General features: G+C 43.3%; 1 non-coding gene across 1 annotated transcript; it reads right to left on the bottom strand.

Moving 5' to 3' along the window:
• Positions 1 to 15528: 15528 nt before the first annotated feature.
• On the bottom strand, positions 15529 to 15636 carry LOC114617690. The gene has a single exon (XR_003710840.1). It is a non-coding gene; the product is annotated as a U6 spliceosomal RNA (small nuclear RNA).
• Positions 15637 to 15986: the final 350 nt, after the last annotated feature.

The raw sequence follows: 15986 nt of genomic DNA, 5'->3' as shown, positions 1-15986 counted from the left end.
ATTTCACAGAAGAAGAAGACGGACAGGTGACAAATAACCATAGGAGAATTCGTTCAAAGCTATTAGCTATCAGAGAAATGCAAATTCAAAGCATAGACCATCCATCCAGACAACCAAGCCAGCACTGGGGCTGGGAGTGCTTGCCTGGAGGGCACCTCACCTCTGGGTTTGATCCCCAGCACTGATAAACTGTTATGCCCAAGTTACAGGTACCCATAGACAACCGAGGAGCCAATTACAATACAAAACACATATGGGTCTTTACTATGGGCTCTTGAGCAAACTCTCTCAGACTGTCGCTGTCACAGAGAGTCAGAGTAAGAGCCCTGAGTCTAGGGGTTCATGGTTTTTATTGTGGTTACAGCAAACTTGGGGAATTTCCATACAGGTCAGCAAGTTAATATTTTAAAAACTGCATTTCTGGCGTAATCTGCAGGAACCAAACAGGAGGGCAGAACCACTTGACAAACAGGATGGTCAGGTTATCTATTCACTGCAGGATGTCTTAGGTTATCTGTGTGTACCTTGACCCTGCTGTTGTAGCCTGACTGGCTGTTGCTAAGTAGGGTGGCGCCATAGGATGCTTGCTCAGAAGGACTCTGTGATTTCTGGAATCCTTGGTCTCGCACAAAATGGAGTTTCTTCAAAAACAGAGTTGGTTGGGCTTTACAAAACCAGCTGTAATACCTGTACTTCCAGTACATGAGAGACAGAGACAGAAAGATCAGGAGTTCAAGGCCAGCCTGACTAGAGACTTTGTAGGAACAAGAGATGCTAAGGACGGGAGGCATCTGATCAGTCAGGACTCACCGAGAGGAAAATGGAGAGTGGTTCAGGCATGCTCGGGAAACGGGTGGACTCTGGAAAAGCTCAGCCACATCTTATGAAATTAAGCCTGCAACTGTCGTATGGCCTAGTAATGCTGATCTTGGACGTTTATACAAGGAAAGGAGAATGTATGTCCGTGCAAAAACCTGCATGTGGATGTTCAGAGCGTCGTATGGAAGACATAAGTCTGACCAATGCTAGCAATAGACGAACATCTATCTGTTCAATTCAATTCTTTAATAGAAGGTTGGGCAAACTGTCTTTGGATTTACTTCAAACATAAAGTGTTGGATTTTATGCAAAGAAACCTCTCAGGCTTAGGGACGTACACAGGAAAGTGCCCCTGAGCTGTGCCACTTGACAGACCAAGGAGACAAGTTTGGAAGGTAGATCGTAACCCCTACTATGGTCCATGGGAAGAGCAGCCCAGACTAAGATCTGAAAAGTAGCACAGAATTTTTGTCAAGGAGCCTAGGTGAGAATTCCAGCTGGAAGTAAAGACCAACGATGGAACACTTATCTAGCACTCGTGAGGTCTTAGGTTCGACGCCCAGTGCAGAAAAATCAAAACTGTTTTTGAGCCGGGCAGTGGTGGCACACGCTTTTAATCCCAGCACTTGGGAGGCAGAGGCAGGTAGATTTCTGAGCTCGAGGCTAGCCTGGTCTACAGAGTGAGTTCCAGGACAGCCAGGGCTATACAGAGAAACCTTGTCTCGAAAAACAAAAACAAACAAACAAAAACAAAACAAAACAAGCTAACAAAAAAAACAAACAAACAAACAAACAAAAAAACCCCAAAAACTGTTTTTGAGACAGTCTTACTACATAGCTCTGTCTGACCAGAAATTCACTATGTAAACAAGGCTGGCCTCTAATTCATAGAAATCTGCCTGCCTCTTTCTCCCGAGTGCTGGGATTAAAGGTGGGTTGCTATCACAGCTGGCAAGGAAAGCCATTTTAATGAAACTCTAATGTTTTTTCCTAGAACCCAGGGTCCCGAAATAGTAATCTCTGGGAAGAACTTGAGGCAGGAGCTAGAGATACAGTCAGGGTCACTGGCCCACCACTCGAGGATTTGAGTTTCCTTTTTCCTCTTATTATTAGTATGTGTGTGACCATGTCTCCTTGCCAGTGCCCTTCTGATGGTGGTCATCTCTGAGGGAAGGAAATATAACCCTCATAAACTTCTGATTCCTGCTCAGGCTTGGCCTCAGGGCATCCAGAATCCCATGCAAAGACAGGGACAACAGTGGTGACAGGGAGCCTTTAAAACAGAATGTCCTTTTCCTCTCTGTCATGATCAGAGATCTAGTCACCCAGGTTTCTTCTAGGGACAGGGACATACATGCTATACATATCAGGCAATACGTGATATACATATAGACAACACATTATATACATATGGACAATATGTGATATACATATAGGTAATACATGATATATACATATAAGTAATACATGATATATACATATATAGAGACATATATATGTATATATGTATGTATATATTCATATATACATATAGATGATACATGATATACATATAGGTATAGGTGATATATGATGATATAGGTATATGTGATACATATAGGTATAGGTGACACATGATATACATGTAGATACTATGTGATATTACATGCTAGACAATACATGATATACACATAGACAATATGTGGTATACATATAGATAATACACTTATAGACATATATGTATATATGTCTTATGTTTGATAAAAGGTATGGATATTCTGAACCCTGTGTCTTTGCTGTCTATAGAGCCTGAGGTCCCCTGGCACATGCCAACTGCCAAGTTTGTTCTGTTGTAGGCTGAAGCTCATCTCTTCTGTCTGGGTAACTCATACAGTGTTTCTGAGTGCTTTCCACATAAGTTATGGGACCGAAGCATAGTTTCCCAAGTCTTCTAAGTCACTTTCTGATCCTTTAGACTCTTGCTCATGACTAGTCAGTAGTACCTTCAATTTCTCCTTGATTGATTAAACTCTGTCGTAAGCCCCATTGCCACCACCAGCTAGCTTTTGTTAAAGGGTGTAGTGTGTTGTTGTACGGGCAGAGCATTCCACTAGAGCCACGACAAAATCATAATCCTACAAGGACATAGCCATAGATAAAGACAATTCTTACTCAAACCAGCTGAAGAACTGTAAATTCCAAAGCCGGTGTCTGAGCGCCCTCTACTGGTAGTAATGGCACATTACTCCCAGCATTATTTTCCAGCACAAAGGAACTAAATTATTGAGATAAGACATTGGCCTGGGGTTTGTTTGCGTCTCATTTTCAGTTTCTTCCAAAACCCCTGATGTCGAGGCAGGACATGACGTATGAAGATATAACTTAATTAAAAGAAACTTCTAGCATCCAAGATGAGGAAAAGGTGAGAAATACGGAGAGGCTGTGTAAGATGGAGTCATTTCTGTTGGATGCTAGGGATATTTAGCATCCTTGGCGATTCTTGCCAGTCTGCCCAGAAAAATGTGAGTTCTAGCAGCAGTTTCTCAAGTCAGCACTGACAGAACCTGATTGCTTAATGATTTATGGCTTTTATTACATAGTGGCCTAGAGCAAGCCCCTCTGGTAAGTCACTTCTTCAATTTGGTGACAAGAAGCCAGCCATCAGGAATGATGTATTTTCTTCTAAGTTCCTTGAGAAAAACAAGATTTTTTTCCCTTTGTGTGTCTGTGTATGGTGTTTATGCCCATTTGTGCGGGTACACAAGCCCGAGTGTGTGTGTGTGTGTGTGTGTGTGTGTGTGTGTGTAGATGGGGGAGCAGGCATCAGGTTTCTTCCTGTTCTAGCTCTACTGTATTAGCTCCACTGTATTCCTTCGAAACAGGGTCTCTCCATGAACCCGGAGCTCTCAGTTTATGGCTAGGCTGGTGACCAACAAGCCCTAGTGATCCTATTGTCTCTGTCCCCTACGTGGGGTTTCGGGACTGTGTGAGACCACATCCAGTTGTTAGGCCTGTTCTAGGTCAAAACCAAGGTCTCCATGGTTGTGCCACAAGTGCTCGTAACCACGGAGCCATCTCTCCAGCCCCTCCTTTTTCTTTCTACTGACTTTGCAGTTGCCCTCATTATTTGTTTGCTTGCTACAGTACTGGAGATCAAACCTAGGGCTTCATGTTGAGGTTTCATTGCATTCATTTCAGTTTTTATGGTATAAGTAATGTGGTGGTTTGAATAAGAATGGTTCCCATAGGCTCATATATTTGAATGCTTAGTCATCAGGGAGTGGCACTATTTGGAAAGGATTAGGGGGTGTAGCCCTGTTGGAGGAGGTATGTCACTGGGGGTGGAGTTTGAAGTTTCCAAAGAAACTGTGCCAAGACCAGTGAGTAAGTCAGTCAGTCAGTCAGTCAGTCTGTCTGTCTGTCTGTCTGTCTCTCTCTCTGTCTGTCTCTGTTTCTTTCTGTCTCTCTGTCTTTCTCTGTATGTGACTCTCTCTTTGCCTCTCTCTTTCTCTTCTCTCCCCCTCCTCCTCCCCTCTCTTCTTCCCTCTCTCTGCCTAAGGATCAGATGTAACTCAGCTTCTCCAACACCATGCCTGCCTGCCTGCCTGCTGCCATGCTCTCTGCCATGAGAGTGGAGAACCTGGCTGAACCTGTAAGCCAGCCTCCAATGAAATGTTTTATTTTATAGGAATTGCCTACCAAGGCAGGCACTAGTGGTGTCTCCTCACAGCAATAGAACAGTGACAAGGAAAAGTAACAAGGCTGTATAATTTCATTAATAAGCCTGCAGAAGCTATAATCGATCTGACCTTTTTTTTTTAAAGTTAGAAACATTTTATTTAAATGTGTCAAGTAATCTGCCTGTTCTCGGACCATAAGGTGTGAATACATTCAACAAGAACATATGATCTCACTGCTGTGCTTCACGGAGTAACAGTCAGATGGATTTGGATTCGATGGTTAAAGATCCTTCCTGGGTTACAGTTGGTAGGCATCGACAGTCTCTTGTAACTATGTGAACAAAATAATGTTAACCCAGCGTGAACTTGAGAACTTACGTCAGGTCCTTCATTTCTGCTTGACTTCCTGATTGGAAATGACTTCGTAGACCTGGACATAGTTTGGCTGTTGGTTGGTGGAGAAACGGACTTTCCTGTTGGGTCTCCGGCCCCAGCCAGGATTAAGTACAGCTTGGTCTACTTGTCAGGCTGACCTGGATCTTTTGAGTGGCTCTGCTCTTAGTCTAGAAGACGCACAAAGCTTGGCCCTGGAGGGATGCCGCTCTCCACCCTGTCCCAGCTCCCTGGAGGGATGCTGCTCTCCACCCTGTCCCAGCTCCCTGGAGGGATGCTGTTCTCCACCCTGTCCCAGCTCATACGTGAGTTAGAACATCACCTCTCTTATGATCCAAAGTTGGACTTGAACCTACTGTTTATTTCCTAGCTATAGCAATGGCAACCATAAGAGCAACTCTCCCTTTTCTCCCCTCATAGTTTCTAACATCTGGATCATAGGGACTGTGAACAAGTGGTCCCTCAGACCTGAACTTCTTGACGACTGAGCCAGTGCTCAAAAACTGAGGGCCACTTCCTGTCAATTCTCACTCTGTAGGCGTTAAATTCCAGGTACAAATGCTGGAGGATTTCCAGTAGGCCTTTGGTTCCTCTGTCTCTTACTTCTTTCTGTTGAACAAGAGACTTGCTTAATGTCCCTGGCAACCCCGGTATTCACTATGTAGCCCAGACTGGCCTCAAACTCGCAGCTGACTAAATGCTTGGATTTCAATTGTTCGAAATCATGCACAGCCCATGGAATTCTTACAAACTCTAATAATGGAAAGCCCTTTCTAACCCTACTTTCCAGCACCTCTTTTCTCATGGTCCCCAACACTCATACACTTCGATTTCTCCTCTGGACAGCCCATTCATGTTGGCTAGGCCCTGTGCTCTGTTCTCTTGTTCCCAGAGCCCAGGCTGTGAGTCATATGGATGTCCCAATGTGCCTTTACTCATGACTGGCCTCTGAACCACCAGTCGGGACTTTTAATCTGATAGGAGGCTGCACAGTGTTTTGAAAGTAATAACCTGAGAAGATAGAGACATGAGCGGAGGCACAGCCTCTGTCACAAACTAGGTGACTTTATACAAGTCTGTGAACATCTCTGAGTCTTAGTTTTCCTTAATAATAAAAGAACTTTTATTAATTTATCAATAAATTTAGTTTTTTTTCATCCCTAAAATTATCCCTACAAAACCCAATTGGGAGAGTTCTATTTTGAAGTAATATGGGATTTTAATTTTATTACCAGTTTTTGCTTTGTTTGGAGACAGGGTCTTACTATGTTGTTCAGCCTGACCCCAGACATTTGGGTCCAAGTGATCCTCCTGCCTCAGATTCTCAAATAGTGGGAACCTCTGATACCTCTCATCTAATTTTGTTTTGTTTGTTTGTTTGTTTGTGTATGTGCAAGTTTGTCTGTATTTGTGTGTGTGTATGTGTTTATATCTGTGGGGGGAGGGTGTGTGTGTGTGTGTATTTATGTCTGTGGGGGAGGATGTGTGTGTGTGTGTGTGTGTGTGTGTGTAATCCCAGCACTTGGGAGGCTGAGCGCAAAGAAGCAGGAATTGAAGACCACATTTGGCTGCACAGCAAAGTTGAGACCAGATTGGATTATATATGATATCCTCACTCAGAAAACCAAAACAGAATAAAACAACAACAGATCCAAAGACACTGGTGAACCAAGGGTGAATTGTATGAAATTGCTAGCTCATGGGGCTGTGTTTGTCCCCCACCACCACCCCGGAACTACAAAGTATAGGGCAAGAGAGAGAGAAAGCGAAGGAGACAGAGATAAAGATAGAGACAGACAGACAGACAGAGATGGAGAAAGCAATGGCTCTAAATGAGGAAAGACAAAAAATTACTTAGTCATTTCTACCAGATTAAAATCTTCATTTGGGAAGTAGTTTCAGGAGGCTTGGGAACTCACAGAACTCACAAGGCACCTGTCTGGGGTTGTGCAATAAATGGTTTCTAGGGAGTGGAGACTCTTTGGTGGAGTGCAGACATACCCAGCTAGCCATTCACAGTCCTGTCCAGATCGCAGGTGTCTCTCCTGAGCAGGGCAGGAAACGGATGCCTCATGTGGGCTGGGGCATGAGGAACAGCCAGTTTTCCTCTCTTGCAGACTAGAGAAGAGCTGAGGGGAACAAGCTGGAAACATCTCCATGAGCAGGAGAGTAGCAGAGTCACTAGTGCTCACAGGGTCAACAGGGTCAGAGCTTTGTGTGCAAGTTCTGAACATCCATTTCTATCAACCAATCACGTTTCAGAGTAATGGGCTCTTTTATTTCCTTCAAATAGAAAGTCACTGTTGACTTTCAAAACAATTTCTTCAGCATATCTTCTTGTAGCACCCAGGACCACATTTCCAGGGGTGGCACGTAGTTGGGTAATCTTGCCTACAGGCTAATTTTATGGAGGCTTTTTCTAAATTAAGATTCCCTCTTCCCAGATATGTCTAGGTTTGTATCAGGTTGACAAAACCAGCCGGCACAGTATCACTCACTTGAAACAGGGATTCTCTTTTTCTGTATGGTGGGGCTGTGTGCATGATCAAGTTAATCACCACATTTCCATGTAAAGATGGCAGCCTGGGTCAGGACAGGGGCCACAGTGAATTGTTTTGTTTTGCTTTGTTTTATTTTTGAGACAGGGTTTCTCTGTGTAGCCCTGGCTGTCCTGGAACTCACTCTGTGGAACAGGCTAGCCTCAAACTCAGAGATCCACCTGCCTCTGCCTCCCTAGTACTGGGATAAAAGGGAGTCTGTCTGTCTTTCGTTCTTTCCTTCCTTTCTTCCTTCCTTCCTTCTTTTTTCTCTCTCTCTTTCTCTTCCTTCCTTCCTTTCTTTCTTCTTTCTTTCTTTCTTTCTTTCTTTCTTTCTTTCTTTCTTTCTTCCACCACAGTGAATCATAACTGTGTAAATACACTAAAAGAATTTATCCAGGGCTGGAGTAATGGCTGGGTGGTTAACAACCCTGGATGCTCTTTCAGAGGACTACGGTTCGATTCCCAGCATCCACATAGTGGGTCATAACCATCTGTAACACTGTTCCCAGAGGATGAGATGCCCTTTTCTGGCTTCTGTGGGTATTGGTCACACTTGTGGTGCACAGACATATGTGCAGGCAAAATATACGTACAGAAAAAATAAATTAAAAAAAAACATAGTGAGTATATGTCACCAAAATTAGTAAAGGTTAGATGTGATTCAGGAAGAAAAGCCAGGTTGTTCCCTCTTTTGAAACAAAAGAAATAAGGAAATATATGTATAGTGGCAAATGTTGATGTTTTCCCAGGAAGACGTCTTTTGGCTCAGTGTCTGCAGGTGTTCGCCACCAAGGCTGCGCCAACCTGCGTTGGATACCTGGAATATGTACAGCAGAAGGAAAGACTGACTCCTGCAAATTGTCCTCTGATCTGACCTCACATCACATATGCTATGACACACACACACACACACACACACACACGTGATAAGCCAATTCGTAAATAATATGTGACAGAATGCCTAATGGAAACAACTTAATGGGAAAGGTTTGCTTTGACTCCTGGTCTGAGCATTCAGTTCATCACGGTAGAGAAAGCATTGTGGCAACAGGAATTTTACTACCAGGTAGACTGTTCCTTGATGCTGTTCCAGGACGATAGCCTTTAACAAATGCAGCTACAGTGATGTGTCACTGTCAATGTTATTTATAGGAAAGGGATTCAGATGAGTGAAAACACATATGCACATTAAAGGTTAAGCATGAACGTTCACATGCATTCCACTCTCCAGCTGGTCCCCTCAGGAATGGCACCTTCCACTCTGCAAAGGCCTTGGCATCGTGACAAAAGAGAAAACACTTATAAAATAGCTTCCTCAGGGGCAAAGGGTGGAGGCAGCTAGTTCCGTTTTACCCACAGTCAAAAAGCAGAGAGCAGTGAATGATGGTGTTCAGGGTTTGTTTGTTTGTCTGTTTGTTTTTTGGTTTTTGCTTTTTGTTTTTTGTTTTCTTTCCTTTTCATTCAGTCTAGGACCCCAGCTCATGGGGAGAAAGTCTTTCCTCTTTGGTTAAATCTTTCTGGAAATAACTTCACAGATTTGCCTAGAGCTGTGGCTGTGGTGATTCTAAATCCAGTCAAAGTTGAAGTTCTGTCTGTCTGTCTGTCTGTCTGTCTGTGTTGTTATGTAATTATATCAGTAAATCCTTTTGGGACAGTATCTAAGAATGGATGTGGAAATTGCCTAAAATGTCAAAGCTGAGCTTCAATCCCCAGTACGTCCTCCAAGCAACCAGCTTGACCTTCAACTCCAGGACTGACTTGTGACAGAAGGCCATCAGAAGCTTCCAGAATGCAATTATCTACCATCTTACTATCTGTAGAACCACCATGCTATTAAGAGGATGGAAATTTATGAAAACATTGCAAGAGCCCATTGAGGTCAAAGGGTTTTGAAATTGGCCATGAGTGATTACTAATGCTCCTAAGAGTGTGAGGGGAAAGTTTGTCTGCGTCAAGGAATCCATTCGGATGGAAACTGCAGACTCCCAAGGGTAGATTAGATATTCCCTCAACACTGGGGTACCCGAGCAGTAAGTCAAGCCCTCAGATCACAGACTTCTGTTTCAGATCACAGCCAAAGCTCAGTGTTCCTGACCAAGGTCATTGACAAAATGCCAACAGGTCCTCAGCCAAGTCTCTCCTTGTTGAGCAATCTATCTACAAGCTGAAAAACGTCCTAAAATAGTTACATGGCAAGATATCGCAGGCTCAATATTTGTGCTCCCACCCCCTGTAGTCCCCAGGTTCATATGCTGAAGTCTTAACTCCTAGTGGCTTTATATGGAGACAGGAAGTAATTAAAATCAAATGAGATTGTAAGGGTGGTACTCTGAATTCAGAGAAATGGTGGTCTTATAATGATGATTCTCAACCTTCCTAATGCAGTGACCCTTTAATACAGTTCCTCATATTGTAGTGACCCCCAACCATAGAATTACTTTAGTTGCTACTTCATAACTATAGTTTTGCTACTGTTATGAGTCGTGTAAGTATCTGTCTTTCCCCATAGTCTTAGATGACCTCTGGGAAGGGGTTGGTCAACCCCAAAGGGTTTGGGACCTACAGGTTGAGAACCACTGCCTTATAAGAAGAGACACAAGAGAGTTCACTCATCCTCTCTCTCCTCTCTCTCTCTCTCTCTCTCTCTCTCTCTCTCTCTCTCTCTCTCTCTCTCAATCTCTCTCTCTCTGTCTCTCTCTCTCTCCCCCACCCATGAAGACTCATAGTTAGAGAGAGTGGCCATCTGCAAGCCAGAAAAAGACCCCGCCAGGAGGCAGATCAGCCTGAGCCTTGCTCTAAGGCCTTCTATTACATGAAACATATTTCTGGTATCTGTGTTGCCATGGACTCAGGTGGTAAAATGTAACACAGCAGGCTTCAATTCACACTGGGAGTTATGCAAAAGCATTCAAAGGAAAGGACTTAGGTGGTTTTAAAGGGTTCAATTTCCATCCACACTCTTTCCTAAACTTGATCCGCCCCAGGATGACTGATGACTGGCTTCCCTTTTTACATCTCATTGATGAGTACTCAGGAGAGCGTCCCTTCTTCCCAAGAGAAAAGTCCCTCTTCTGCCCACCTGATAGTGCTGGATACTCTCCGAAATATTCTTGTGGTGTTAAGACAAGTCAAAACTCTTGCCATTGAGTACAAATGTCTTGACAACTTTGGCATTTCTGTTTTTGTTTTCTTTCTTTCTTTCTTTTTTATTGGATATTTTATTTACATTTCAGATGTTATTTCCTTACCTCATTTCCCCCCTTCCGCCCAGGAACCCCCTATCACATCCCCCCTCCTCCTGCTTCTATGAGGATGTGCCCCCACCACCCCACCCTCAAATTCCCCTACACGGTGTCCAGCTTTCATGGGACCAAGGATCTCCTCTCTCACCTATACCTGACAGGACCATCCTTCCTTACATAAGCAGCTGGAGCCATGGGTCCCTCCCTATGTGCTCCTAGGCTGGTGGTTTAGACCCTGGGGGTTCTGGCTGGTTGGTATTATTGCTCTCCTCATGGGGTCGCAAACCCTTTCAGCTCCTTCAGTCTTCACTCTAACTCCTCCATTGGGAACCCCTTGATCAGTTCAATGGCTAGCTGGTTTCCATGATGTAGATCATTTGAAGCTAATGCTTATGACAAATCATTCTTCAGCCTAGTAAATATGCATTTTTTTATAGCAAGCTATTGGTTTGGACCGACCTTCTGATCAAGGTTCAACAGACCAACCTGATGTGAAATTCACTCATGTGACAGTTGAGTGGTACCTCTCTCTAATTTACTTACCTGACATTCTAAGAAGTCAAAAGGGAATGAGAAATAATAGCTGGATCATAAGCAGATCAGTCTTAACCAGCATATTTAGAAATTCAATTTGCTCTAACATTGACCAAAAAAGTAGCATTGAAATAACTAATAAGCTTTTTGCTCTGTATTTTTGTTTTTCCTTTTTGTCCTTACTTTTTTTAAATACCCCCGCCAACCTCACGTGTCCAGCTCAGCTCATCATGTGGTGTTATCTGATTCTGAATCAACTATTAAAAAGTAGTTCACTTGTTGATCTTTAAATGTAGGGCAAGATTCCTTTTTCTCAGGTAACGTGTCATTTTACAGGCTTTTAGTGTATAGCTCAGGAGTTCAAGGATTGAACGGCACTGCTATAGTACAGCATCATATATTTAATTATACACAATAGTTTAACATATATTAATTATACATATTAGTCTAATATACATTAATTGTACATACTAATGGGTTTCATCTTGACATGGATATATGCTGGTCATACTCATGATCCATTACCCTCTCTTACTTCATCCTAGTTTCAATGGTCCCTTTTTTATTCCCAGTGAAGCCCCCTTCCACTTTCTGTGGGACTCAATGAGTACAGTTACAGTTGTTTATATGAGCATGTGTGAAGAGTTATCTACAGATACACAGAACCTCTTACCTGAGGCTACACCTCTGAAGGAAATGCTGTAATAAAGTAACTTCTATTCTCACCTCTTCATGTGGCCACATAGTCTCATAACTTCTGTCTGTGAAGGAAAACAAAAGTTAGAAAGGTTAGAAATGAAACAGTGTTGAACTCTGTGTCTTTGTTGCAACAAAGAATACTCACCTGTAGCTCTATGAACTAATGCAGAGATATGAGAAATGTCCCATGTATCCATGTAGGAACTCATATGAATTCCAGACTCTTGCTCTCGCGCTTGCGCTCTCGCTCTCTTTCTTCCTTCCTTCCTTCCTTTTCCACATGGATCCTGGTACTTCTCCCACTCCCTCTCGAGTTAGATGTGGCCATAGGACTCTGTGTTAGTCATGCTCTTCAGAGGAATACAGCTGGTGGTGTGTGTGGAAAGGGAGGTGTTAGATTGGCTTGTATAACAAACACAGTCCAACAATGGCTGCCTCACACTGGAGAGCCCAAGAACCTGACAGTTTCTCAGTCCACAAGACCATATGTCTCCTGAATGTTTGATGCCATCACTATCGTGAAACTCAGTAGAGAGAAGCACCCACAAGAAGGTCCTCAGCAGATGCTAATGTCACATCTTTGGACTTCCCAGTCTCTAGAGCTGTGAGTCAAGCAATAATCTTGATGAATTTCCCAGCATGTGTGATCCATGTACAGAAAATGGCCTTTTCCTTTTGTCTCAAGCTATTGATAACATTTAAGAATGCTTGCTTGTTGCTGCTAGCGTTATTACTGTTTTGTTTTTTTGAGACAGTTTTATGAAACCAGATTAGCCTGGAACTCATGTGTTGGAAGCTGGTCCTGAACTCCTATTCTCCTGGTTGGCTTCCTGGATGCTGGAATTATAGGATTATCCCACAACATGAGTTATGAATGATTTAGAGTGAAAAGAGCAGAAATTGGAGACTGGGCCAATGAACAAGCCAGACTCCTTACCACTCAGAAGATGGTTCCAGAAAGGGAGTCAGTGGACCATCTATTCAAAGATTCCTGGATAGTTTATACTAAACTATCACCAAACAGGTGCCACTCAGGGCCTTTGTCACTCTGGCCTTCTTGGTCTATGATGTTTCTTACACTAGCTCCTGACAAATCACAGAGACTTGTTCAAGATGGAGAAATCAAATCAGATTGTATTTTATTTGAAGTTCTTAGATGGGGTGAAATAAACCAGCAGAGACAGAAGCAAACATGGAGTGGCCCTAATGTCACCATAAACATGGGTGATGAGGAATGAGACCTGCAGAAAGCAAAACAAGAAACGGGCTTTCACTTATGCTAAACTTACAGAAAAAGAGAGGTATCAGTCACCTATGGATCACTTAACACTTGGAACAACCTAAACATCAGCCAGATGCTATAGACCAGTGGTCTCAACCTTCCTAATCCCACAACCCTTTAGTACAGCTCTTCATGTTGTGGTGACCCCAACCATAAAATTATTTTGTTGCCACTTCATAACTGTGATTTTGCCACTGTTATGAGTCGTAATGTATAAATCTGGTACATGGGATATCTGGTATGGGACCCCTGTAAAAGGATCATATGACTCCCCCAGAGGGATCATGACCCATAGGTAAGAGTCACTGTTATAGAGGAAGGCATGTGATCACTTTTGATGTTGTATAGTGATACAGAGACTCGATATGGTAGAAAGAGTAGCCCCTGCCAGGCGGTGGTGGCGCATGTCTTTAATCCCAGCACTTGGGAGGCAGAGGCAGGTGGATCTCTGAGTTCGAGGCCAGCCTGGTCTACAGAGTGAGTTCCAGGACAACCAGGGCTACACAGAGAAACCCTGTCTTGAAAAACAAACAAACAAAAAAAAAAAGAAAGAAAGAAAAAAGAAAAAAAGTAAAGAAAAGACTAGCCCCAAACACCCACTAAACTGCTAGCCTGAGCTCAGGTGCTGGGATTATGTTGTATGTCACCATGTCCAGCCTCGTGGACCATGCAACTCCAAAGAAATACTTTAAGAGATGGTGCTGAGCTGGGAGATGACTCAAGAAATAAGCGCTTGTCACGATACTACAAGGACCAGAATTTGGATCCCCAGAACCTACATAAAAGCATGGTGGATGTAGTGACCTCAGTAATCCCAGTGCTCACTGGTGAGGCCTGAACTAAGCTAGGAACTGAATAGTTGGCTAACGGCATGCGCTTTCCATGTAAATGGACACTTGCTGAGGGCTGGATGTGTTCATGTGTTGAAGGATTGGGACCCTTGCATGGTGATATTCAAAGCTGGTAGGGCCTTTGCAGAGTGGACTCAGTAGGCCCATTGGGTCATTAGAGATGCTGAAAGAAATGAAGGTTCATGGGATGCTGGTTAGTTATTATGAAAGAATTCTTATAAAATGGAAAGACTTGCCATCCTCACTCTCTGGCTTCCTGTCTCACCATGCAATCTTCCTGTATCTTGTCCTTTCCTCCATGGTATCATCCTCAAAAGAGCCTGGCTGATGCCAGTACCACACCCTTGAATCTCCAGGACTGTGAGCTACAGAAACCTCTTTTCTTTATTCACCACCAAAATGTCCCAGCCTGGGGCATTTTGTTATAGCAGCAGAAAATGACCTCATACTACCATGCTAGACAGCTCAGAGAAAGCAACTTTGTGACTTGTAAGTAGCACTCGTTCTTTCTTTCTCATTGGACCTGTTTGCCCTAAAATTGGTCCCTTAAGTGAAATCTTGAGGATAGGTTGAGAACTCTTCTCACTTATGGAAAAAGTTTGGTCATTTCAGTCAACAATCACTATCTAAGTTGTAGACTTGAATCTGTTCCCCTTACAGAATTGCTTGCCCTGAATTGTGCTATGGGTTTATATCCATAGAGGGATGTTCTGAGTCCTGTGAAATTCTCCTTGTTCTACTCATTGAGATGGTGACAGTTCATTCTACTGCATATTTGTCTATGCACATGGTCCTATGACAGAAATGTTTTGCAAGTTTCAACGCAGAAGCAGGAAGAAGTAGAATTTTGCTTCATATTTATGAACACTGAATTCTGAGACATTCATTTTTTTTTAATCTCATGATTTGCATCTTTAGAATTCACAGTGTCAGGGCTGGGAAGACGGGCTCAGCAAGCATGAGAACCTGAGTTCAGATTCCCAGAATCCATGTTAAGAGCCGGGCATGATGTGGGCTCTGTAACCCCTGTGCTGGAGGTGTAGGGAAGAGACAGGAGACCACTGTGGGTTGCTGGCTGCCAGCCTAGCTCCAGTTTTGGTAAGAGACTGTCTTAGGGGAATTAGCTGCAGAGTGACAGAGCAGACTCCTGATGCCCTTGTCTGACCTCAGCACCTGCCTGAGGCATGCATCCACATACACACAAAAGTGTGCAAGTGCAAGCACACACACATATATACACACATGCACACACACCACAACTCCCAGACAGCTGGGTAATCACAAGGAAACTACACTGGACAGTGGAGTGTGTTGTCAAGTAGGGTACTGGGGCTAGAGAGATGGCTGCGCCTTAGAAGGTATGATGTAAATGTCTTGTTTAAGGCTTAACCCTTGTCTATCACTTATTCTCAGTATCTTGGGCAGTCACGAGTCTTCTCTGTATTCACTCTCATTTTATGAATATAGATTTTCTGATTAGGGTTGAGAGTAACCTTAGTTTAAAGGTATAAAACTATGAAAGATTTCATAAGTTAGACTATCATCCTTGCCTAGGGGGCTATACCAATCTACTCTGTATTGTTACAATTTTAGTATTTATCCTACAAAAGCGAGCATGGAATTGCTACAGTTAATGTACTCAACTTGTCCCAGTCTAATATTCCCTGGGGAAAAGGTGTCTAGATTGAGTGATTATTTTTATTGGTCTGTGAGGAAATGTTTCGATTTTTAATTAATGTAAAAGTGCCCTGTCCACTGTGGGTGGTACCATTCCCTGGGCAGGTGCTTCTTGAATCTATAAGGAGGCTAGCTGGTCATGAGCCAGCCAGCAAGCAGTGTTCCTCTGTGGTTTCTGCTGTACTTTCTTGGCTGTGAGTGAGTTCCCTGACTGGATGTAATGCCTCAGGAAACAGCAAGCAGATCTGCTTTTCATTCCTGTCTTGTGTTCCCGCCTCAGTGTCCCTAAA

Source organism: Grammomys surdaster, unplaced genomic scaffold (genome assembly GCF_004785775.1).
Source record: "Grammomys surdaster isolate TR1022 unplaced genomic scaffold, NIH_TR_1.0 137, whole genome shotgun sequence".
NCBI lineage: Eukaryota > Metazoa > Chordata > Mammalia > Rodentia > Muridae > Grammomys > Grammomys surdaster.
Note: the sequence above shows the minus strand (reverse complement) of the source record. Positions and strands in the feature narration are given on the sequence as shown.